The 24239-nt window shown below is 49.8% G+C and overlaps 2 long non-coding RNA genes across 2 annotated transcripts; both read left to right on the forward strand.

The window, feature by feature from the left end:
* Window positions 1-3577: 3577 nt before the first annotated feature.
* On the forward strand, window positions 3578-16010 carry LOC311437904. Its single transcript, XR_014693799.1, has 14 exons — window positions 3578-3632; window positions 5503-5615; window positions 5737-5786; window positions 6172-6265; window positions 6375-6510; window positions 7224-7353; window positions 7544-7626; window positions 8251-8396; window positions 11496-11569; window positions 12000-12145; window positions 13216-13613; window positions 14406-14504; window positions 14928-15204; window positions 15681-16010. It is a non-coding gene; the product is annotated as an uncharacterized lncRNA (long non-coding RNA).
* Window positions 16011-20604: 4594 nt separating this feature from the next.
* Window positions 20605-22664, forward strand: LOC311437906. The gene is made up of 3 exons (XR_014693802.1): window positions 20605-21062; window positions 21333-21386; window positions 21487-22664. It is a non-coding gene; the product is annotated as an uncharacterized lncRNA (long non-coding RNA).
* Window positions 22665-24239: the final 1575 nt, after the last annotated feature.

Consider the following 24239-nt stretch of genomic DNA (forward strand, 5'->3'; position numbering starts at 1 on the left):
TAAAGAGAATATTAACAGAGAGAATTCTTTGTAAGACAAGCTGCCCCGCGGGGTGTGGGTAGCAAATACGTTGGAAAAAATACAGCCACAAGCTCCGAATGGCACAGTAGGCGAGCTGTGATCCGCCCGACAGGGCCTCCCGCGGGCGCCCTCTGCCGCCACCTGCTGGTGGAAAACGAGTACTGCAGGCGGCCGAGGGGCGCGCATGCGCGGTGGCACCGGCGGGCGCCCTCTGCCGCCACCTGCTGCTGTTACTCGGGTACTGCAGGCGGCCGAGGGGCGCGCATAGCGCGGTGACTCCCGCGGGCGCCCTCTGCCGCCACCTGCTGGTGGAAAACGAGTACTGCAGGCGTCCGGGGGGCGCGCATGCGCGGTGGGGGTCCGGTGGCGCCCCCTGCCGCCACCTGCTGGTGGTGAAGGGGTAATGCAGGCAGCCGGGGGGCGCGCATGCGCGGTGAGGCCCGGGGGGCGCCCTCTGCCGCCACCTGCTGGTGGGAAGCGAGTACTGCAGGCTGCCGGGCGCCACGAATGCCGCATGACGCCCGTGGGCACCCTCTGCCGCCATCTGCTGGTGGAAAACGAGTACTGCAGGCGGCCGGGGGGCGCGCAACGCGCGGTGACGCCCGCGGGCGCCCTCTGCCGCCACCTGCTGGTGGGAAGCGAGTACTGCAGGCGGCCGGGGGACGCGCATGCGCCGTGGGGTCCGGTGGCGCCCTCTGCCGCCACCTGCTGGTGCAAAACGAATACTGCAGGCGGCCGGGGGACGCGCATGCGCGTTGGCACCCGCGGGCGCCCTCTGCCGCCACCTGCTGGTTTTAATCGGGTATTGCAGGCGGCCGAGGGGCGCGCATGCGCGGTGACGCCCGCGGGCGCCCTCTGCCGCCACCTGCTGGTTTTAGTCGGGTACTGCAGGCGGCCGGGGGCCGCGCATGCGCGGTGAGGCCCGCGGGCGCCCTCTGCCGCCACCTGCTGGTGGGAATCGGGTATTGCAGGCGGCCGGGGGGCGCGCATGCGCGGTGACGCCCGCGGGCGCCCTCTGCCGCCACCTGCTGGTGGAGAACTAGTACTGCAGGCGGCCGAGGGGGGCGCATGCGCGGTGGGGCCCGGGGGCGCCCTCTGCCGCCTCCTGCTGGTGGAAAACGAGTACTGCAGGCGGCCGTGGGGCCGTGCATGCGCGTTGCTTATTACGTCGTTGTTTTTTTTGCTGTGTAATTTCCTACGCTCCTAGATTTTTCTTCATATGTAAATCACACAGAATCACAGATCTTCTAGGTTGGAAGAGACCTCAAGATCATTGAGTCCAACCTCTGACCTAACACTAACGTTTGAGCTAATTCCCGTGGAAAATATTTCATTTACTTTCTTGGTTGTATTGTCCTTTCTGTGTTCAAAGCTGAGGCATAAATACGGTAAATTTTGCTTCTAGAAACACCCCAGTTCTTTTGTCTGCACTCTGCATGCTGTAAACTAGGGATAGGCACAAAAAAAACCAAATAAATAAATAAATAAAAGAACACAGCTGCTGCTGCTCCTGCTCTCTTTCTTGTGGTTTGCCCCCTCCTCTTTCCCAGGTGATTGGGTTTGGGTGCTGGGCGGGGCCAAATGGTATAGGAGCCCCAGGCACGGCATCAGAGAGCTCCTTCTGCCCGGGCTGCTCTTTGGGGTCAGTGCTTTGTTGATGCTTCTGTTAGTTACATGCAGGGTTCTTTTGGTGGGTCAGGGTCTGGTACGATCTTTTAGAGGAAACCGATCTAGTAGTATGTGCATTTATTGCTTGAAGCTCTTTGGAGGTGATTAATTGTTATAGCACATTTATGGATAGGATGTCAATGTTATTTTGTGCGTTTGCTTTGTTGTTCTAGGTCCCTCGTGATTTTTGCAGGGTTACAGGGCAGATGCCACCAGATCTACCCCTTTTGTTGTTTTTGTTTTGTTTGATTTTTTTTTTTCTTGATTTTTCTTTTTCTTTTTTGGAAGGGGGTTTGGGATTTGAGCATCTCAATTTTGCGGGTTTGGGATTTGAGCGTCTTAATTTATTGGGTTAGGGGTTTTAGGCATAGGACTTCAGGGGTTTAGTGTGGTAAATAGTTTGGGTTAGGTCCGTAGGGGTTTCGAGGATGTTTAGGGATAGGGCTTGAGGCTTTTTTGTGTAAGGGCGGGAAGGGCTAGGGTTACAGTGAGCGCTGTTAAATGTAGTTCTCGAAAACTCGGCCTCTGATTGGCCGTGCTGGCTGTCCAGGGAATTCTGGTAGGTGTAGTTTTCCGGCACCAGGCTTCCGGTAGGCCGTGTTGACTGCCCGGAGCATGCCGGGAGATGTAGTTCTGGGACTCCGAACTTCCGGGAGGCCATGTTGGGTGCCCGGAGCATGCCGGGCAATGTAGTTCTGGGACTCCGGACCTCCGGGAGGCCATGTTGAGCGCCCAGAGCATGCCTGGAAATGAAGTTCTCGGGAACCAGGGTTGGGCTTAGGGACTAGGGCTGGGGCTAGGGTTAGAGTTTAGGGTGAGGGTTGGGGTTAGGGTTAGGGCTAGTGAATGCTGGTTCTCTGTGTTTGCAGATGACGGTGAGCGTGTTTAAACTAATTCCAGTTGAAGAAGTTTCAGTTACTTGCTTGGTGCCGTTATCAGTTCAACATTAAAAGCTGCAGCAAAAGCAAAAGGGGATTTTTGCTTCTAGAAACACCACAGGTCTCTTGTCTGCTCTCTGAATGTTTTTGAGATAAAACAGATTTTAAAAAACAAAGGAAAAAACAAAACAAAACACAGCTGCTCCTTTTGCTCTCTTCCTACTTTCATGTGCTTTGCCCCTCCCCTTTCCCAGGTGATTGGGTTTGGGTGCTGGGCGGGGCTAAATGCTATATGAGCCCCAGGCATGCCATCAGAGAGCTCCTTCTGCCTGGGCTGCTCTTTTGGGGACAGTGCTTTGTTTTTCCTTCTGTCCGTTGCAGGGTTGTTTAGGCAGGCTGGAGTCTATGGATTTCTGGATTTTAAGTGCTTGGAATTCACTTAGTAGAGGGATGTTTAGTAGGGGCTGCTGGCTCAGTTTGGGGCGCGGTTGTCACTGCAGTTATTTTCCTACAGCCAATAGAGTAAAATTCCAGTTTGCCTTTTAGAGGTGCTATAAGTGGGTAAAGAGAACAGATGGAAGCGTGTGCCACGTGGGGTAGGCAAGCGGCTGAGGTACAGGAGGGGATGAGAGCATGTGATTTTTTTTCTGGGGATGAAATGGACTCAATTTTGTTGGTGTATAATCTGTTCTGCTCCTAGATTTTTCTTTCAATGTGAAGAAAAGTTTGAGCTAATTCCAGGTAAGAAAGTTCCAGTTACTTGCTGGGTCGTATTGTCCTTTTAATATTCAAAGCTACAGCAAAAGCGTGGGGATTGTTGCTTCTAGAAACACCCCAGTTTTCTTGTCTGCACTCTGCATGCCGTTGAGCTAAAGCAGACTAAAAAATAAATAAATACAGGAAACACACACACAAAAAACAACAATAACAAAAACAACAACAACAAAAAAAACACACCATTGGGTGATGTGTTGTGAACGCAACGATCATTTAATCCCTTTGTTTTCCCAGGTGGTGTGGATGATACTGGTTGCACTGTTGGAGCTTGGATTTGGAGAGGAACAGGTGAGCATAGTTGTATGTTGCATCAGCAGTAGTCAGCGTTGTGGAGAAGGTGGGCATCATGACCGGCATGCTAGTGAATGCTGGTACTCTGTTTTTGCAGCTGATGATGAGCCTGGCAATTGACTAAGATGACGACCAGTGCCTGTGTATTTCTTGAGGCGGAGGGAATTTACCATGCAGCAACCTGAGAGCTAAGTTGGGGGGCACCTGGTATCTGCATATCTGGGGTGGCTAATGGGAGCTGGGAGCCAGAGCAGCGTGGAGCCAGCTGGCTGAAAATACTTGGTGCCGCTGCGAGGGTGGTTCAGGCTGGGTCACGTTCAGGCTGCTTGTGGCTGGGTCACCAGGCTAATAGAAGCAGCGGGATTATTTTGTAGCGTGAGTGCGTGCGCCAGGCAGGACAGTTTCCTTCTGTTCGTCTGTCCTGTAGTGTTGCTTCTGCAATGTCTGTTCTGTGCTTCTCGGGTCTTGATATCCTTCTAGCTTTTTACACTGGACAGACCAGACAGGCGACTTGGTAGCGGTGCTGAAGGGCCTCAGTGCTTGTTTTGTCATCGTGGCTCTGATCCGAGCACTTCTTGTCTTGCAGTCGCTGCTTGAAGTGCAGTTCTGTTTCAGGTCTCGTGCATCATATTCGGTTTGAGATCGCATCTGTTTCCATCCTCGCTCTTGTGGAAGTCATCTGGGCCGCATCAGGAGCTCTTGCTTGGGAATTGATTTCCTAAGCGTCGTCTTATGTGATTAAGGAGGTATTGGGGAGGCAAGGACAGTCCCCAGACAAGGACTGTATATCTCGAAACAAGACACCGGAACTCACGATAAGGAAGCGGCAGACGGACAGAGAAACAAATGTAAGGACTATAAATCTCAAAACTGGACGTTGGAATTCATTATAAAGACACAACAAAGGGAAGAATTAGCAACAGCCAGCTCTTGCGATTAAGAAACATGCCAACTCAGCGGATTCCTGACCAAAGGTGAAAAGTACAATGTGAGGAAGACTCGGGGTCTTCCTCCCAAAGACCCCTGCCCACGTCCCAAAGGCCCCTGCCCACAGTTCTTGGGAGGCTCTACTCAGGCGCAAGGTGCCAAAAGGCTAATTAGCATGAGAAGCGAGGGAAGGCGGGGGTAGGCAATGAATATGTATAGGCGCCGGTAGAATATTGATAGATTGATTGTATAAATTCAAGACTGCTTTCTGCTTTGGGTATGCACGATAGGTGGAGAGATCCCCCCGTGCATCCAGCGCTGCAATAAAGAATATACCGCTTAAAGGAATTTCGGCTTCGATCTTTGAATCATATGGGGTTTTCAGTCCCCATCCTTCTGGTCTCTTGTCTTGAAGGAAGGCTTTTTAGACCTCCATCACCCCAGTTCTGGCAGTGTCTTCCAGTCGCGTGTCGTGACATTTGAGTCTCTCCTTGGGTCTGGTGCAGAGCACCTGTTGTGACTTGCTGTTGCCATAGGGCTTCCCTCCGGGGGTCACTTGTTCTTGCGCCTTGTGTTGTGTGTTTTGTTTGTAGTGTTTGTGGCGTGGCTGTGTGTGTATGTGTTTGGTCTGGAGCTGTCCTGCCTGGCAGTTAGTGATGACAGCTAACGTGGCAGTGCATGGGTGTGCTAATACATTGTCCGGACTGTGTTGGCGAAGACATCTGGTCTGCCTCTGCGCACGTACTGAAGGGCAGCAGGCACAGTCCTCTCTGTGGTGTTTGTCAGGTGTGTGTGTGGGGGGGGAAGAGTTGAGCTGCTTGTGAGCAGCTGCTCGCATAGTGCTTGAACGGTGTGCTTGAGGAGGAGGTCTGTGGAATCTTGAAAGCTTACAGATAAGGGGTTTTTGAAACTTTTATTTTCATTTCTCTCCTGTCCCCAGTAGAGTGTAAACCTTTGGAGGAACCTGTCACAGGAAAGAGCTCCTTCCGGAACTGTTCAGCGCTCCGTAGGCAGCTCGGTGACTGGCTTGGTCTACTTCTGAGGTGTGCTGAGGTATGGGGGCTGCTGTTTCGAAATGATAATATTGTAAACGGGGTCCCTTTGTGTTGTTGAGGGATGGGTGCTAATGCTGGCAGCTGAATGATTATCTTGTGACCGTTTTCATTTGTTAAAGCTGAAACACAGTGTACAACGCGGGACTTGACCGGAGCTGCTTTTGGCAAGGTGAGCGATGAACAGATGTAGCAGGTACTTTAGGGGTGCAGTTGTCACTGCAGTTACTTAACTGCACAAAGTACAGTAAAAATCCTGTTGATATTTCAGGGGTGTTGTAGCTGGCCTAAGAGAGCAGATGGAAGCATCTGCCTCGAGGGCAGGTGAGGGAGCAGAGGTTAGGGAGCAGATGAGAGTAACTGTCCCAGCTGTGCTGTGGCTTTGGATGCTGCTTCAGCCTATGCTTTTCTTTTTGTTTCACAGGTGTGTCGCACAGGCTCAGAGGGGCCAAGCTGCACTCTGAAGAGCAGCACGGGAAGGGCGGGCTGTTTGTGAGCTGGATTGGAGCAGAACTGCCAAGTAGCACGAGGTGACTGCGAAGGGTCTTGCTTTGCAGGTGCCATGGCAGGCTCTCCACAGAAGCGGTTGAGGATTTGAGAGGAGGTTGCAGATCATCGAGGAGCGACACGTGCAGGGACGGCTTGAAAACGGTATGGCTGCTTTCTCTTCTGTTTATCGGGTGTCCCAGGCGACGTGGGCTGTGATGTTAGCCTTTAGGATCGGAACAAAGCAGGTGCTGATGGCGGTCTTCTTCGGTAGGCAAAGAGGTGCCCGAAGCCCCCTCCTGTGCAGCCTGAGCACGCCTCGCTGAGGATGAAGCTTGCTTTCCAGCAGTTCTGGAAACTGTGTTGAGGCTGAAATGCTGCGTCTGTGTTCGGGTTGGGGTTGCACCTTGGTGAGTGTAGGGATGGGTTTTAAGTGGGTGCAGCGGAGGGCCCGGCCCCAGTGTCCTGTAGTGTGTTTTGACCCATCAGCATAGCCTTTTGGTTCTCAGATAGCCTGCTGAAGGAAGTGATTTTTGCTGCGAGTGGAACGGAATTGATTTTGTTGGCGTATAATCTGTTCTGCTCCTAGATTTTTCTTTCTGCGTAAATAAAAGTTTGAGCTAATTCGAGCTGAAAAAGCTTCAGTTACTTGCTTGGTTGTGTTGTCCTTTCAATATTCAAAGCTGCAGCGAAAGCATGGGGATTGTTGCTTCTAGAAACACCCCAGTTCTCCTGTCTGCCCTCTGCATGCTGTTGAGCTAAGCCTTATAAATAAGTAAATAAACCACAGCTGCTGCTCCTCCTCTTTCTACTTTCATGTGCTTTGCCCCTCCCCTTTCCCAGGTGATTGGGTTTGGGTGCTGGGTGGGACCAAAAGGTATATGAGCCCCAAGTATGCCGTCAGAGAGCTCCTTCTGCCTGGGCTGCTCTTTGGGGGTAAGTGCTTTGTTTTTCCTTCAGTCAGTTGCCGGGTTCTCTAGGCAGGCTGGAGTCTATGGATTTCTGGAATTCTAAGGGCTTGGAATTCACTTCATAGAGGGATATGTAGCAGAGGTTGCTGGCTCACTTTTTTTTTGGGATGGTGGGATACGCTCCTGTGTTTGATCTGTATTTTAATCTCTAGATGAATCAACCCACTTGTGTAACTCTCCAGAGGACTAAAACCAGCTTGATGACATGCTACAAGAGGCTTGACCGTGTTGGTGCAGTATTACCAAGAGACTGAGCAGGGTCACCTTTTTCATCTGCAAAGGGTATGTCTGCCATTACCCCTGCCGGGGCTGCTATGCATTCATGGCCTTGTGGCATTTGTGGACTTCAGTTTGTTTGTTTGTTTGTTTGTTTTATTTGTCTGGCTCTGGTCTCTGTGTTTGAGTCCTCTGCATGTGCCGCACTGTTTGCGTATCCATTGTGGATGTGACCTTCTCTCTTTGTTTCTTGTAGCTCAGGGCGTAGGCACGGAAGCTTGAACGAAGCATGAGGGTGAGTGGACAGCAGTGGGGGCCCCGAGTTGCTCGGTGGACTGTGTGAGTCTGCTTCAGCTGTCGGGCCGGCTTTGCAAGTGCCTTGCGACAGCAGAGTACGTCTCCTGCCACGTTTCTGACACGTGCCAGACGTCAGCGGTTCCAGGGTTCCAGTTCCTGAAATGCTGGAGATGCTCGGAGCACGAGAGGAGCTGGGGCGGCTTCGGGGGGCTGGGGGAGAGGGGACAGGGGAGAGGGGGGCGGCTGCGGCGGCGGGGGGGGGCAGAGAGGGCAGCAGGAGGAGGTGCCGTTGCGTGCGCGTGGCCGACGCCCCTCTGGATTGGCTGGAGTGCTCCGTCCCGAGGCATGCTGGGAGCTGTAGTTCTGCGCTGCCGGGCGGCCACGTGGGCTCCGGGCTGCGCGGCCGGGCCGGGGCCGGGCCGGGGCCGGGCCGTGCGCGCCGGGAGGCGCAGGTTGCCGCTGGCGGCGAGCGCGGTTGCCGGCGGTGAGGCGAGCGAGAGCCTCCGGGGGTGCCTCCTCGGAGCGTCGGGCCGGGGGGTGTTGAGGCCGGGCGCGGGTCCTCGCTGCGCTTGATCGTTGGGCTGCGCCGCGCCGCGCCCCGGAGGCTTTCCTCTCCCTGCGTCCTGACAGCCGGCTCTCTCCTTGTGCTGCGGTTCACCGGGGCAGAAGCAGCTCCCCGCCGCTAGGACCCCTGCGGGGTTTGTTGCCGAGCGAAGGTGGCGCACCGGGTAAAGCGAGGAAAGCCGCAGCTGGCGTGCTGCGGTCGCAGGGTTCTCAGGAGAGAGAGCAGCCCGTCCGTCCCGACTGCCCAGGTAAGTCGCAGCGACCTCGGGGTGGAATCAAGGCGTGCTCGTAAGCTTCCTGCAGCCCCGGCTCCAAGGCTTCGTTGAATTTGCGGAAGCGCGAGCTGCTCGGCGCTGGGAAGCGCAAAGGGAAGGAAGGCACGTAGTGCCTGCCGAGTCGTAGTAGCCTCTTAGACCTAGAATGAACTGGCCTGTCAGGCTCTGTCTGTTGCTCAGTCTTTGGTACGAGAGGCTAAACTTTGTCCCGCCTCAGCTTTCGGAGTTGTCCTAGGAATAGACCGGTGCTTGCGGGGCTTTCCAGGACGCTGGTTGCGGTCAGTGAGGACAGACGTGAGAGGCAATTTCTGTCTGTCTGTCTGTCTGTCTCTTGGTTATGTCCCAAGAGTTTTGCTTGAACTGTGTGCAATAAAGGAGGCCTTGGGCCTGTACTGAGCAGCGAGAGAGAGCAAAACTCTGCGTAAGCACTGGCCGTGGCAACGTTGCTTGGGAGTTGAGCGGCTGGGGGTCTTTCCAGAGGTGGGGGGTCTTCCCAGCGGAACTCGGTACGCAGGCAGAAACGTGACCTTCGAGGTCTTTGTTTGTCTTGCGCTGCAGCTGTGGTATTTGCCCCATAACTGTATGGAGTTGCTGAATTCTAGAGGGGATGATGATAGAGACGTCCCTGGTTCAGCCTTTTTTTGCCGCAGTCCTTGCAGAAGTTGTGGAAAAATGAGTAGTATCCTTCTCTTTAAGTTCACCTTTTAAAGAGTTCGTCCTGCAGACTCCTGTCTCCGTGGTTTAGGTACGTGATTTGTGTGAAACAGAGCCAGGCTTTCCTGTTAACGAGTGCCCTGATTGAAATTCCCTGTTGTTGGAGAACAAGAACCATCAGTGGTGCTTGGCAGTTTAAAACCTCTTGGCTTACGCAAAGGCTAACTTGCCAAAGCGAATGGGAAGTAGCCTAAAGTTCAGTAAATGCGCTGAATAGAAAAGGCCGTCTTCTTGACGGGAAAAGAGCTTTGCAGAACGTGAGCTTTGTTTCCCGTAGGGCTCCCTGCTTGCCCACCTGTTCAGCGATTACTGCAGGCTTTGACTGGTCCCCTCAGGCCCAATATCGCACACGTGCTGTGCTGCAGACGGTGCCTTAGCTTCCTTGCCGTCTCGTGCTGCGTTACTTGTACCTGCGGAAAACTTACTTCAGTGTCACAGAAACCCCGTGGGAAGCGTTCCCGACTCACGCCGGTAGGACCATCCCGTCGCGGCTGGTAAAATCCAGGAGCAGGACGATGCTTGGAAGAACGTCACCTATGGAGGAGAAGACAACAGTCTCCTTCCTGTTAGGCAACAGGTTTCCAAGACTGGTTTCCCCACCCCCCTGTGCGTTTTGAAGGAGGCAGTCCCTAAGCTGATGCAATCCAACTATCCAACTGCATCTAAGATGCTGGTTGTTACTTCCATAAGCTATAAAGGAACTTAATGTGTTCTGTGTTTTTAGGTCGAGGCTCGTGTGCGTGAGTTTGGCTTGTCGCGATGGCCGGTGTAGATGATCGCTCACGTGCCCCAAAGCTCCTTGTGCTGATGCTGGATCTGCCCCACGGTAAAGGACCGCATGCTGTGTGTTCAGCTTTTCTTCCTTACCGTGTCGTCCGTATGTACGTATGTATTTACTTCTCTGAAGGAAAGGGTGGATTTTTCGTGGGTCCCTCTGTGCGCGTCTCGAACCAGGCTGCAGTAAATACGCGTAAGCGAGTAGGCTGCTGCAGCGCGTCCTGGACAGTATCAGGGTGCTACTCTGCTAGCAGTGGAGAGCTGGGTGAAGGTGCCCAGGGTAAGGGCTTGTTCTGCCTCAAGTTGAACAGAAAGTTTCAGGAGTTGAGCATCCCAGGGGATGTTTGTAGGACTGCTGTTAGACGATAAAGGTTCGGATGGCTGTCGACGAAGGGGATTTTGTTGGTTCTTTTTCGATAGCTGTTCCTGCCAAAGATCGCGTCGGTCACAAAAGGTAGTAGTAACCTTGCGGTTTCTATGTTCTGTAGCGTTTGTACTAAAATACACTGGCAGATGAATAAATGAGCAGGTACAAATACACGTGACTCTGTAGCTGAGACTAAATAACGTGCAGTTTCTTCTGTGTTTTATCTTTCAAAGCACGTTGTTGCTGAGCGCCTGAGCTTTTTGCTCGCATTACCGAGGAAAGGAATGGCAGTGCTTCTTCCCCCCTCATCTCTCTTTTTTTTTTTTTTTTTTTTTTTTCCCCCCTCTCCTCTTCTTCCTCGATGACAGGGTACTCAATGTTTTCCTCGGATGTCCACGTGAAAAACGAAATAAATAAATAAATGCTGATGGTGAAGACACTGACAGAATTGGGTGACATTTTCAAGGTAGAGGAGGGGCGAAGAATGTGGAAATTCCTGGTACATTAGTGGTGCTCTGTTAACAAAACTGACGTATACGCCACTTGCTGTTCCTAGTTTTTTGGTTTGGTTTTCCTTTCAGTAGTCTCCCCGAAGGCTTTTGCGGACACACGGTGTATCTTTTCTGTTCTTTTCAGTATTCTGAAAAGTATTCAGTATTTCTTTTTCAGTATTCGTTTGTCAGGAAAGACGACCGTGCAATCCGAGGGCTGTGGACAACCATCTACCAGGTGGTTGTTGCAGCCTCCATCGGTCATGTTATTTGTGCTTTTAGCTCGCCCTCTCCTATATCTTGAGTTGAATTTCTTTTTTTTTTTTTTTTTGGCAACGCTATGTTTGCAGTGATAGCATTGCTGCCGAGGTATTTTTGACTAAAAATGATCTTAACTGTAGTAGTGAATTCACAGAGTGTGGCTTTGTGTAACGACTCCCGCGATCACAACTTTTTTTTTTTTCCTTTGTCACAGATAGGAGGAAAGCTCTTTCCGGAGAGATGGAAAGAAAGTTGTTTCAGAATACGTTCAGAATGTCTGAAGTTGTTTTGGAATTTTTTTTGTTTTGTTTTGTTTTTTAGTAGTTAACGGTAGTACAGCCCACAGAGCAATTTCTTTGTGCGTGAGAACTCGCGGGTTAACTGAAAGTTACTTGTTTTATTATAAAACTAGGATTTGAAGCCACGGGCATTCAGAAATGCATATGATATGTCTTGTCACAGTCTTCTAGATCAGCTAACCGGAATGAGAACCAATCTTCTGAAAACACACAGGGATATCGTGGGGCAGGATGAAGGTAAATGGACACAATTATTTATTAATATTCTGGTACAGCTATTTAATTCACCTAAGTAGTGTTTCTGTCCTCGGTGTGGGAGAGGAAGTAGACTTTGCATCGTTTCTTGGGTCAGTCGTTCTTCCCTAGATTCCGAAGGAGAAGAATGAAATTTCTGCCTTCTGTCACAAAACATGTTGTGCGTGTTTGGAATTTGAAAATTCAGTTTCATGGGTGAGCTTTCCTGTGCAACAGGATGCAGTAGATGTTCTTATAGTGATGGTGAAAGGAAAGAGGGGCTTTATTTGCCTTTTGCTTTTCCTTTGTTTTGTAGAGGGAGGAAATAGTGATTTCTAGATCTTAAATGCTAACGCTGGAAATGGAAGCATGCGAGGCTTGTATTTCCTTAGTCTTAAGGTAGACTAAATTTAGATACCTTGTTCTGCTGCAGACTGCCTTCACGGCGTTCCTGTTGCTCAAAGGGGAAATCATCAGGAGTAGTTGAAAATGATGCCTTCACCCCTTCGGGAGATTGATCCAGATCAACCAAAAAGGCTTCTTCATACACTTGGCAGTCTGTTCAAACAGGATGAGAAGGTAGGAGAAGTCTTGCTATCTGCTGTATCATTATTTGAAAAGTAACTGAATTGTAACACGGAGGCAAATACTCTGGTAGTGAATTGACGAAGCAATTGTTTTTTACTTATATTAAAAAAAAAAAAAAAAAAGTCTTTTCAGGGTACGATGATAGATGAAGCAGATAAATTTGTTGCTGGGCCTCAGAATAAGATCAAGCGTCCTGGAGAGCCCAATACTCCAGCATCACTAAAGAGAGAAGGCGTAGCACGTCGCCGCTATTGCGACGGCCACAGTCACTGTTGTGACAAACCATGTTGGTGGGAAAGGGCCACCCTGTGCTGCTGGATCTCCGTCACCATATCTGAACCTCAAAGGCATGCCAACAAATAAAGGTGTGTTGGAGTTGTTGTAGTACAGGAACTTGTGTGGTCATAAATGGACATAGTGTGCAGGGAAAAAAAAAAAAAGGTCTCCGTGCTTTCTGTGTTAATTCAAAAGGACACGTAAGTTTTAGAGTTAATTGGGACTGAATTTCTTTGGTCGGCTTAGACAAACAGGCTGTTGCTATAGGTAACGAAGTCCTGAATGAGCAATAATTTGGAACTGTTTCTAAAAAGTGCTGAAACCTTTCACCACGATGGTTTGGCGGTAGCAAGGATTTCATTTCAGCTTTTAATTCTCATTTGTGTATTCTATAGTGGGGAAGGGAGAAGTGGGGAAGGAAAGTGTGTAAAAAAAAAAAAAAAAAATTTAAATTTCTCACAAATAGTAATTTACCCACCTGTTGCAGCAGAGTCGAAAGAAAAATTTGCTGGAACTGGGGGAAGGAGGGGAAACTTTAGTTTGCTTTAGTCACTGAAACGGGAATACAGCAAATAACTTCACGACAGTCGTATGAGACGGTTGCAGCCCAAAAGGAGGTATTCCTGTGGTTGCGTCAAAGGGTGAATAAAACTACTGAAGTGATCTGACAGTGCTGAGTAACTCTCTCCACAGTACTTTCAACAAGAAGGGATGCAGAATAATGTCCTTCTGTGTTTTTTGATCCTGCAGTTATATGCACTACTAAGCTCCTTCTTAATTTTCAGACACTGGTATCAGTACTGTCCAAGATGGTAATGGAGAGAAGAAAGCAGAAAACTGTCAGTTGCTGGAAGAGCAAATTGATGGCTTGTCTGTGCAAATGGCTTCTTCGGTTCCAGCTGTTAAGGGAGAGGATGAAATGTCACCTGGTGACTTAGACTCTCTACATGATGAGTTCAATTGCTTAAATGATGCAAAGATGGCTTGGATCGTAAACCTGGTACCAATGCACTTGTTCGAGGGCCTCTAAATTACAGCGTGGCTGGAGATGACCAAAAACGAGTGATGGAGTCTACTTCTGAATCTGTGCCAAATTGATTTAAAATAACACCTACAATGTTGGAGGGAAGCGATGCTGGTATTAAAATCAGAGTGGTGAAAGAGGTTTGCAAACGTGGAAGAAGTAAGTTCTTTATTAGTGTATTAAAAATAGGCTAGGGGTACAGAAGACTTTTTCTTGAAATGAGGATCTATTTTGAAAATAAACCCTCAGATTTGGAATGATTTTTGATTACTCGTGTACAAGTAGTGGAAGAACAAGAAAGTAAGTACATGTATTCACAGTCCAACTTTATATCCTCACCGTCCTTACTGCAGCACTCTTAAGCAGGCTTAGTCACAGCACCATTCGTGTTTTCATAGTTGGTTCAGAGAAGAAAGCACAGAAACCAATGAAAAAATACTGTTGTTTCACATCTAAGGTGTCCGGTTCATTCTTTTGCGCTACTTTTTTTTTTTTTTTTGTTAAACTTTATACGAGACAATCGTGCTCATGCTCCACATAGATCGGTCATCTTGTAAAGAGTAGTTATCTTAAACCTCTGCTTTCAAAAATGACAGCTCTAGGTTGAAACATGGCTCGGTATCCCTTTGTTTCTATTAACTGCTGATCATGGCAGCGTGTTCGTGGAGATACAAGGCTTCTCTGCTGATTAAACCTAGTCTGCATTTTCCAAGGGCAGGTGTTTCTAGATACTGCTCTTTTAAGAGAACAAAATTCAGCGTTACATTTGAATATCAGCTAATCGATATCACTTCAAATTATTGGTATGCTGGCTTTTTTTTTCTTACGTGCATTACTGTATGCAGAAATGGGAAACTCTAGGCTTTGTTGTTTTTCCTTTGGCTGTTGAGATTTACTGAAAATGCATTTACAAGATCTGTTTCTAATATCTGTTTGGATCTCTTCTTTAAGATCGTGAAAAAAATCTTCTCTCTTCTTGAGGAGGTACGTACAAGGACGGATGGAAACTCAGAAGTATTTCATTGAATTTGCTATAAGGGAAGGAGCAAGGTTTGTATAGATACGAATGATTCGGAGTTAAACGCTAACGTTGTTCATGATAGCAAATCTCAGTCTTTTCCAAAACAAGTGTTTTGTTTTGACATACCTAAATTATTACAGTTTCAGCGGTCAAACTGCCGTTGTATTTTCTGAAGTAAATGGTCGTTACCTAGAGCTGAAGTGTGAAATAGAAAGATACGGGTGGTTATGGAAGAAAGACCCAGAATTTGCGTGGGTTGGGGAAAGATGGCTGTATCAAATTAAATTTGCCATTCTGATGTCAGAAATGAGGGAAGCTCTTCCATGCTGGAAACAGAGAGCCTCCGCTAATACTGTTTGTCGTGGCCAAATAATACTGAGTTATTTAACTGCTGTTTTTGGAAGAAGAAATGAAATTACTTCCCTAGGTTTAAAAATCGTGTCTTAATACAGCACTTAGAGAGAACGCTAGAGGAGCTAGAGTTCAACAGCCTACCCAACAGAGTTAATCAGGTGAACGGTAGATAATAGTGTACCAGCCAGAGGAATACGGACCGGGAATGAGTTTGCTGTGCCGCAGAAGAGTGGAAGAGGACGTAGCTGTTGCCCTCGCCATCCTGGCGGTCAAGTGATCTTACTGTCAGAGTCCGAGAAGAAGCAGCAGAGCTTTAACTTTACGAACCTCTATCGGCAGAAGCTGGGCTGTAACCTTAAGGACGTGCTATGAAAGGTGTGGCTTTTTTCCTGTGGAGGGTGCTCTTTGCTCAACAGGCTGAAAAAAATAACCATTGCTGCCCCTCCTGCAGGTGGTGAGAATTTACTCACTTGAATACTGTCATTAGCCGTTTTACGTGCAATAGGCAGTGGATCGCACTAAAATGGGGCACTGTCAAATGCACACAGTGTCTGCATTGTGGAGAGATCCCATCTGTTGTGTCCCCCCCCCCCCCCCCCCAATAAAAAACCAACCAACCAACCAAAACTCCCAGAAACACCTGCACTGGTAATATTGCATGTTGCCAGCACAGAGACGAGGGCCTTGTTCCCGAGAACTGCTAGCCATGCCTTTAAACTTGAGATTCAGCGTAGATCGAGAGTAAAGAAACTGCTGTTGTGTTAATGAAAGCTAAAGACAGCCCTGTGACTGTTACCACTTGGTGGTTACTAAACAATCTACCTCAGACTCTCTTCTGTTTTTATCTGCAGACATTATGAAAGCGCACCTGAGGCTTCCCAGGTCCCTGACTTCAGTTCTCTTTCATCCCGTGAGGAGGACGGAGATTCTTCAGGTGGCCTTGCCTTGGCACACGCTGTGCTTTGGAAGCACTAAAAAGAAATGCTTTTAAAAGTGTGCATTTATTTTAATGTTCATACAAAAGAGATTGGTTTTGAACAGTGTTGTTACCGGATCACTAATTTGATATTTTAACTGTATGCATTTTTTTGAACATAGGTGTGTGTGTGTGTGTGTATATGTGTGTGTATATATATATATATATATATAAAAAAAAAAAATAAACCGTTTTATTAATTCTCGTTAAGTGCTGATCTGAGGAGTCTGTAATGGGCAGCGCTGAATTCCTCAAATTGTCTGTCACCAACAGACCGCTAATATTTTTTGTGAAACCAGTCTGCATATCCTGAAACCCCACTTCTGGTAATAGCTGCGGAATGTGTTTGTTACTTACCTCCCGGTAGCACGTACCCTGGAGCACCTGCCTCATCAGTCAGCTCAGCCTGTACAGGGTGTACATTTTTGCTCCAAGGCTAAAGTGTTAAAGACACCAAGTTCCAGCTTACCAAATCCTTGGTTACCCGAGTTAATATCCTCCCTTCCGTTCCTCTTACTCTTTTGTTCAAAGGTAATGTTGTGAATCACAGAAAATGCAACGAAGACTGGAGCACCTGCACGTAATTAATATTTTCCTTTTAAACGGTAATATGCCAGTAGTAAGTGGCTCTTCAGATAATTTTATTTTCGGTTGTTCTCATTTAAAAACAGTCTCCTGCTCCTTTAACAGCTTTCTTTTAAAAGACAGGTTGAAGTTGTGCTGGCGTTAAGAAGCTCTTCACAAGGTACTGGGGCTGTCCTGAGGATTCCACTTGACCAGCCAGCAGAAGAGGCAGGGAAACATACTTACATTGATGGCCTGAACTTCTCTTCCTATTACTCTTTTTAGTACTAGCCAGCGTGTGTGAGACATCTTTTCCTTCTCCTGTGAAGCAGTGGGCTGGTCTTTCTGGAAGAGGTTGTTTGACCATTGGAATTACACCAGTGAGATTCAAGAAGGAAATAAAATCCAAAAGCAGCAGCGTATCTTTATTACTACGTTAAGTGAGAAAGTGACACTTGGAACGAACTCGTTATAAACAATTCTGAACTCTTTTCTTAGCGGGAACGTACTTGAAAAAAAAAACAAACGAACCACAGGAGTACCTTGGAATACATAGGGCGATTCATCCCTTCAGGATCATTACACGGCAGCTGTATGTCACCACAATACACCTCTTTTGCTTAATGGTGGACTTCTCAGAGGGAATTTACTTGGGTCAGGTATACTGTGTGTATGTGGTTTTATGCACGTAGAACTGCCTGTACTACACTATCTTTTAAATAGGTGGTGGTAAGAGGAGACAGCTTTCTTCTAGTAGATTCTTCCTTAAGTTTCTTTAGTGATTCCGGGGGCGCTCACTTGACCGTGATGTGCCTGACCTGGTTAGCATCTAAACCTCCTCCTCTGATGTGGTACAGCTGTCTGCTAAATTAGTTACAGAAAGATGGTGACTTTAACTCAGACAGTTCTCTCTTACCTCGCTATTGTTTTATCTGGATAATTTGAATTTGGATTAGAGCAGCGGAGGGAAAAGATGCCTTACACTGAAACGGACGCGAGTCTGTGAGAAGAAAGCCAGGCGTCCTTGGAGACTGTGCCAATGAAAAGGGGAAGAAAAATGAGTGGAATAAATCTGAGTGCACATAGTCCTGCATCCCGAAGGGAGCACAGAAGGAAGGTTGCTTGCTTAGAAGAGCAGTGGATGCTTCGTGCCCGCCTTAAAGAGAATATTAACAGAGAGAATTCTTTGTAAGACAAGCTGCCCCGCAGGGTGTGGGTAGCAAATACGTTGGAAAAAATACAGCCACAAGCTCCGAATGGCACAGTAGGCGAGCTGTGATCCGCCCGACAAGGCCTCCCGCGGGCGCCCTCTGCCGCCACCTGCTGGTGGAAAACGAGTACTGCAGGCGGCCGAGGGGCGCGCATGCGCGGTGGCACCGGCGGGCGCCCTCTGCCGCCACCTGCTGCTGTTACTCGGGTACTGCAGGCGGCCGAGGGGCGCGCATAGCGCGGTGACTCCCGCGGGCGCCCTCTGCCGCCACCTGCTGGTGGAAAACGAGTACTGCAGGCAGCCGGGGGGCGCCCTCTGCCGCCACCTGCTGGTGGGAAGCGAGTACTGCAGGCGGCCGGGGGACGCGCATGCGCCGTGGGGTCCGGTGGCGCCCTCTGCCGCCACCTGCTGGTGGAAAACGAATACTGCAGGCGGCCGGGGGAGGCGCATGCGCGTTGGCACCCGCGGGCGCCCTCTGCCGCCACCTGCTGGTGGGAAAGGGGTACTGCAGGCGGCCGGGGGGCGCGCATGCGCGGTGACGCCCGCGTGCGCCCTCTACCGCCACCTGCTGGTGGGAAGCGAGTACTGCAGGCGGCCGGGGGGCGCGCATGCGCGGAGACGCCCGCGGGCGCCCTCTGCCGCCACCTGCTGGTTTTAATCGGGTACTGCAGGCGGCCGAGGGGCGCGCATGCGCGGTGACGCCCGCGGACGCCCTCTGCCGCCACCTGCTGGTTTTAATCGGGTACTGCAGGCGGCCGAGGGGCGCGCATGCGCGGTGACGCCCGCGGGCGCCCTCTGCCGCCACCTGCTGGTTTTAGTCGGGTACTGCAGGCGGCCGAGGGGCGCGCATGCGCGGTGACGCCCGCGGACGCCCTCTGCCGCCACCTGCTGGTTTTAATCGGGTACTGCAGGCGGCCGAGGGGCGCGCATGCGCGGTGACGCCCGCGGGCGCCCTCTGCCGCCACCTGCTGGTTTTAATCGGGTACTGCAGGATGCCGAGGGGCGCGCATGCGCGGTGACGCCCGCGGGCGCCCTCTGCCGCCACCTGCTGGTTTTAATCGGGTATTGCAGGCGGCCGGGGGGCGCGCATGCGCGGTGGGGCCCCGGGGGCGCCCTCTGCCGCCTCCTGCTGGTGGAGAACTAGTACTGCAGGCGGCCGAGGGGGGCGCATGCGCGGTGAGGCCCGGGGGCGCCCTCTGCCGCCTCCTGCTGGTGGAAAACGAGTACTGCAGGCGGCCGAGGGGGGCGCATGCGCGGTGGGGCCCGGGGGCGCCCTCTGCCGCCTCCTGCTGGTGGAAAACGAGTACTGCAGGCGGCCGTGGGGCCGTGCATGCGCGTTGCTTATTACGTCGTTGTTTTTTTTGCTGTGTAATTTCCTACGCTCCTAGATTTTTCTTCATATGTAAATCACACAGAATCACAGATCTTCTAGGTTGGAAGAGACCTCAAGATCATTGAGTCCAACCTCTGACCTAACACTAACGTTTGAGCTAATTCCCGTGGAAAATATTTCATTTACTTTCTTGGTTGTATTGTCCTTTCTATGTTCAAAGCTGAGGCATAAATACGGTAAATTTTGCTTCTAGAAACACCCCAGTTCTTTTGTCTGCACTCTGCATGCTGTAAACTAGGGATAGGCACAAAAAAAAACAAATAAATAAATAAATAAAAGAACACAGCTGCTGCTGCTCCTGCTCTCTTTCTTGTGGTTTGCCCCCTCCTCTTTCCCAGGTGATTGGGTTTGGGTGCTGGGCGGGGCCAAATGGTATAGGAGCCCCAGGCACGGCATCAGAGAGCTCCTTCTGCCCGGGCTGCTCTTTGGGGTCAGTGCTTTGTTGATGCTTCTGTTAGTTACATGCAGGGTTCTTTTGGTGGGTCAGGGTCTGGTACGATCTTTTAGAGGAAACCGATCTAGTAGTATGTGCATTTATTGCTTGAAGCTCTTTGGAGGTGATTAATTGTTATAGCACATTTATGGATAGGATGTCAATGTTATTTTGTGCGTTTGCTTTGTTGTTCTAGGTCCCTCGTGATTTTTGCAGGGTTACAGGGCAGATGCCACCAGATCTACCCCTTTCGTTGTTTTTGTTTTGTTTGATTTTTTTTTTTTTCTTGATTTTTCTTTTTCTTTTTTGGAAGGGGGTTTGGGATTTGAGCATCTCAATTTTGCGGGTTTGGGATTTGAGCGTCTTAATTTATTGGGTTAGGGGTTTTAGGCATAGGACTTCAGGGGTTTAGTGTGGTAAATAGTTTGGGTTAGGTCCGTAGGGGTTTCGAGGATGTTTAGGGATAGGGCTTGAGGCTTTTTTGTGTAAGGGCGGGAAGGGCTAGGGTTACAGTGAGCGCTGTTAAATGTAGTTCTCGAAAACTCGGCCTCTGATTGGCCGTGCTGGCTGTCCAGGGAATTCTGGTAGGTGTAGTTTTCCGGCACCAGGCTTCCGGTAGGCCGTGTTGACTGCCCGGAGCATGCCGGGAGATGTAGTTCTGGGACTCCGAACTTCCGGGAGGCCATGTTGGGTGCCCGGAGCATGCCGGGCAATGTAGTTCTGGGCCTCCGGACCTCCGGGAGGCCATGTTGAGCGCCCAGAGCATGCCTGGAAATGAAGTTCTCGGGAACCAGGGTTGGGCTTAGGGACTAGGGCTGGGGCTAGGGTTAGAGTTTAGGGTGAGGGTTGGGGTTAGGGTTAGGGCTAGTGAATGCTGGTTCTCTGTGTTTGCAGATGACGGTGAGCGTGTTTAAACTAATTCCAGTTGAAGAAGTTTCAGTTACTTGCTTGGTGCCGTTATCAGTTCAACATTAAAAGCTGCAGCAAAAGCAAAAGGGGATTTTTGCTTCTAGAAACACCACAGGTCTCTTGTCTGCTCTCTGAATGTTTTTGAGATAAAACAGATTTTAAAAAACAAAGGAAAGGAAAGGAAAGGAAAACAAAACAAAACACAGCTGCTCCTTTTGCTCTCTTCCTACTTTCATGTGCTTTGCCCCTCCCCTTTCCCAGGTGATTGGGTTTGGGTGCTGGGCGGGGCTAAATGCTATATGAGCCCCAGGCATGCCATCAGAGAGCTCCTTCTGCCTGGGCTGCTCTTTTGGGGACAGTGCTTTGTTTTTCCTTCTGTCCGTTGCAGGGTTGTTTAGGCAGGCTGGAGTCTATGGATTTCTGGATTTTAAGTGCTTGGAATTCACTTAGTAGAGGGATGTTTAGTAGGGGCTGCTGGCTCAGTTTGGGGCGCGGTTGTCACTGCAGTTATTTTCCTACAGCCAATAGAGTAAAATTCCAGTTTGCCTTTTAGAGGTGCTATAAGTGGGTAAAGAGAACAGATGGAAGCGTGTGCCACGTGGGGTAGGCAAGCGGCTGAGGTACAGGAGGGGATGAGAGCATGTGATTTTTTTTCTGGGGATGAAATGGACTCAATTTTGTTGGTGTATAATCTGTTCTGCTCCTAGATTTTTCTTTCAATGTGAAGAAAAGTTTGAGCTAATTCCAGGTAAGAAAGTTCCAGTTACTTGCTGGGTCGTATTGTCCTTTTAATATTCAAAGCTACAGCAAAAGCGTGGGGATTGTTGCTTCTAGAAACACCCCAGTTTTCTTGTCTGCACTCTGCATGCCGTTGAGCTAAAGCAGACTAAAAAATAAATAAATACAGGAAACACACACACAAAAAACAACAATAACAAAAACAACAACAACAAAAAAAACACACCATTGGGTGATGTGTTGTGAACGCAACGATCATTTAATCCCTTTGTTTTCCCAGGTGGTGTGGATGATACTGGTTGCACTGTTGGAGCTTGGATTTGGAGAGGAACAGGTGAGCATAGTTGTATGTTGCATCAGCAGTAGTCAGCGTTGTGGAGAAGGTGGGCATCATGACCGGCATGCTAGTGAATGCTGGTACTCTGTTTTTGCAGCTGATGATGAGCCTGGCAATTGACTAAGATGACGACCAGTGCCTGTGTATTTCTTGAGGCGGAGGGAATTTACCATGCAGCAACCTGAGAGCTAAGTTGGGGGGCACCTGGTATCTGCATATCTGGGGTGGCTAATGGGAGCTGGGAGCCAGAGCAGCGTGGAGCCAGCTGGCTGAAAATACTTGGTGCCGCTGCGAGGGTGGTTCAGGCTGGGTCACGTTCAGGCTGCTTGTGGCTGGGTCACCAGGCTAATAGAAGCAGCGGGATTATTTTGTAGCGTGAGTGCGTGCGCCAGGCAGGACAGTTTCCTTCTGTTCGTCTGTCCTGTAGTGTTGCTTCTGCAATGTCTGTTCTGTGCTTCTCGGGTCTTGATATCCTTCTAGCTTTTTACACTGGACAGACCAGACAGGCGACTTGGTAGCGGTGCTGAAGGGCCTCAGTGCTTGTTTTGTCATCGTGGCTCTGATCCGAGCACTTCTTGTCTTGCAGTCGCTGCTTGAAGTGCAGTTCTGTTTCAGGTCTCGTGCATCATATTCGGTTTGAGATCGCATCTGTTTCCATCCTCGCTCTTGTGGAAGTCATCTGGGCCGCATCAGGAGCTCTTGCTTGGGAATTGATTTCCTAAGCGTCGTCTTATGTGATTAAGGAGGTATTGGGGAGGCAAGGACAGTCCCCAGACAAGGACTGTATATCTCGAAACAAGACACCGGAACTCACGATAAGGAAGCGGCAGACGGACAGAGAAACAAATGTAAGGACTATAAATCTCAAAACTGGACGTTGGAATTCATTATAAAGACACAACAAAGGGAAGAATTAGCAACAGCCAGCTCTTGCGATTAAGAAACATGCCAACTCAGCGGATTCCTGACCAAAGGTGAAAAGTACAATGTGAGGAAGACTCGGGGTCTTCCTCCCAAAGACCCCTGCCCACGTCCCAAAGGCCCCTGCCCACAGTTCTTGGGAGGCTCTACTCAGGCGCAAGGTGCCAAAAGGCTAATTAGCATGAGAAGCGAGGGAAGGCGGGGGTAGGCAATGAATATGTATAGGCGCCGGTAGAATATTGATAGATTGATTGTATAAATTCAAGACTGCTTTCTGCTTTGGGTATGCACGATAGGTGGAGAGATCCCCCCGTGCATCCAGCGCTGCAATAAAGAATATACCGCTTAAAGGAATTTCGGCTTCGATCTTTGAATCATATGGGGTTTTCAGTCCCCATCCTTCTGGTCTCTTGTCTTGAAGGAAGGCTTTTTAGACCTCCATCACCCCAGTTCTGGCAGTGTCTTCCAGTCGCGTGTCGTGACATTTGAGTCTCTCCTTGGGTCTGGTGCAGAGCACCTGTTGTGACTTGCTGTTGCCATAGGGCTTCCCTCCGGGGGTCACTTGTTCTTGCGCCTTGTGTTGTGTGTTTTGTTTGTAGTGTTTGTGGCGTGGCTGTGTGTGTATGTGTTTGGTCTGGAGCTGTCCTGCCTGGCAGTTAGTGATGACAGCTAACGTGGCAGTGCATGGGTGTGCTAATACATTGTCCGGACTGTGTTGGCGAAGACATCTGGTCTGCCTCTGGGCACGTACTGAAGGGCAGCAGGCACAGTCATCTCTGTGGTGTTTGTCAGATGTGCGTGTGGGGGGGAAGAGTTGAGCTGCTTGTGAGCAGCTGCTCGCATAGTGCTTGAACGGTGTGCTTGAGGAGGAGGTCTGTGGAATCTTGAAAGCTTACAGATAAGGGGTTTTTGAAACTTTTATTTTTATTTCTCTCCTGTCCCCAGTAGAGCGTAAACCTTTGGAGGAACCTGTCACAGGAAAGAGCTCCTTCCGGAACTGTTCAGCGCTCCGTAGGCAGCTCGGTGACTGGCTTGGTCTACTTCTGAGGTGTGCTGAGGTATGGGGGCTGCTGTTTTGAAATGATAATATTGTAAACGGGGTCCCTTTGTGTTGTTGAGGGATGGGTGCTAATGCTGGCAGCTGAATGATTATCTTGTGACCGTTTTCATTTGTTAAAGCTGAAACACAGTGTACAACGCGGGACTTGACCGGAGCTGCTTTTGGCAAGGTGAGCGATGAACAGATGTAGCAGGTACTTTAGGGGTGCAGTTGTCACTGCAGTTACTTAACTGCACAAAGTACAGTAAAAATCCTGTTGATATTTCAGGGGTGTTGTAGCTGGCCTAAGAGAGCAGATGGAAGCATCTGCCTCGAGGGCAGGTGAGGGAGCAGAGGTTAGGGAGCAGATGAGAGTAACTGTCCCAGCTGTGCTGTGGCTTTGGATGCTGCTTCAGCCTATGCTTTTCTTTTTGTTTCACAGGTGTGTCGCACAGGCTCAGAGGGGCCAAGCTGCACTCTGAAGAGCAGCACGGGAAGGGCGGGCTGTTTGTGAGCTGGATTGGAGCAGAACTGCCAAGTAGCACGAGGTGACTGCGAAGGGTCTTGCTTTGCAGGTGCCATGGCAGGCTCTCCACAGAAGCGGTTGAGGATTTGAGAGGAGGTTGCAGATCATCGAGGAGCGACACGTGCAGGGACGGCTTGAAAACGGTATGGCTGCTTTCTCTTCTGTTTATCGGGTGTCCCAGGCGACGTGGGCTGTGATGTTAGCCTTTAGGATCGGAACAAAGCAGGTGCTGATGGCGGTCTTCTTCGGTAGGCAAAGAGGTGCCCGAAGCCCCCTCCTGTGCAGCCTGAGCACGCCTCGCTGAGGATGAAGCTTGCTTTCCAGCAGTTCTGGAAACTGTGTTGAGGCTGAAATGCTGCGTCTG

Source organism: Aythya ferina, assembly GCF_964211825.1.
Source record: "Aythya ferina genome assembly, chromosome: 5".
In the NCBI taxonomy this organism is placed as follows: domain Eukaryota; kingdom Metazoa; phylum Chordata; class Aves; order Anseriformes; family Anatidae; genus Aythya; species Aythya ferina.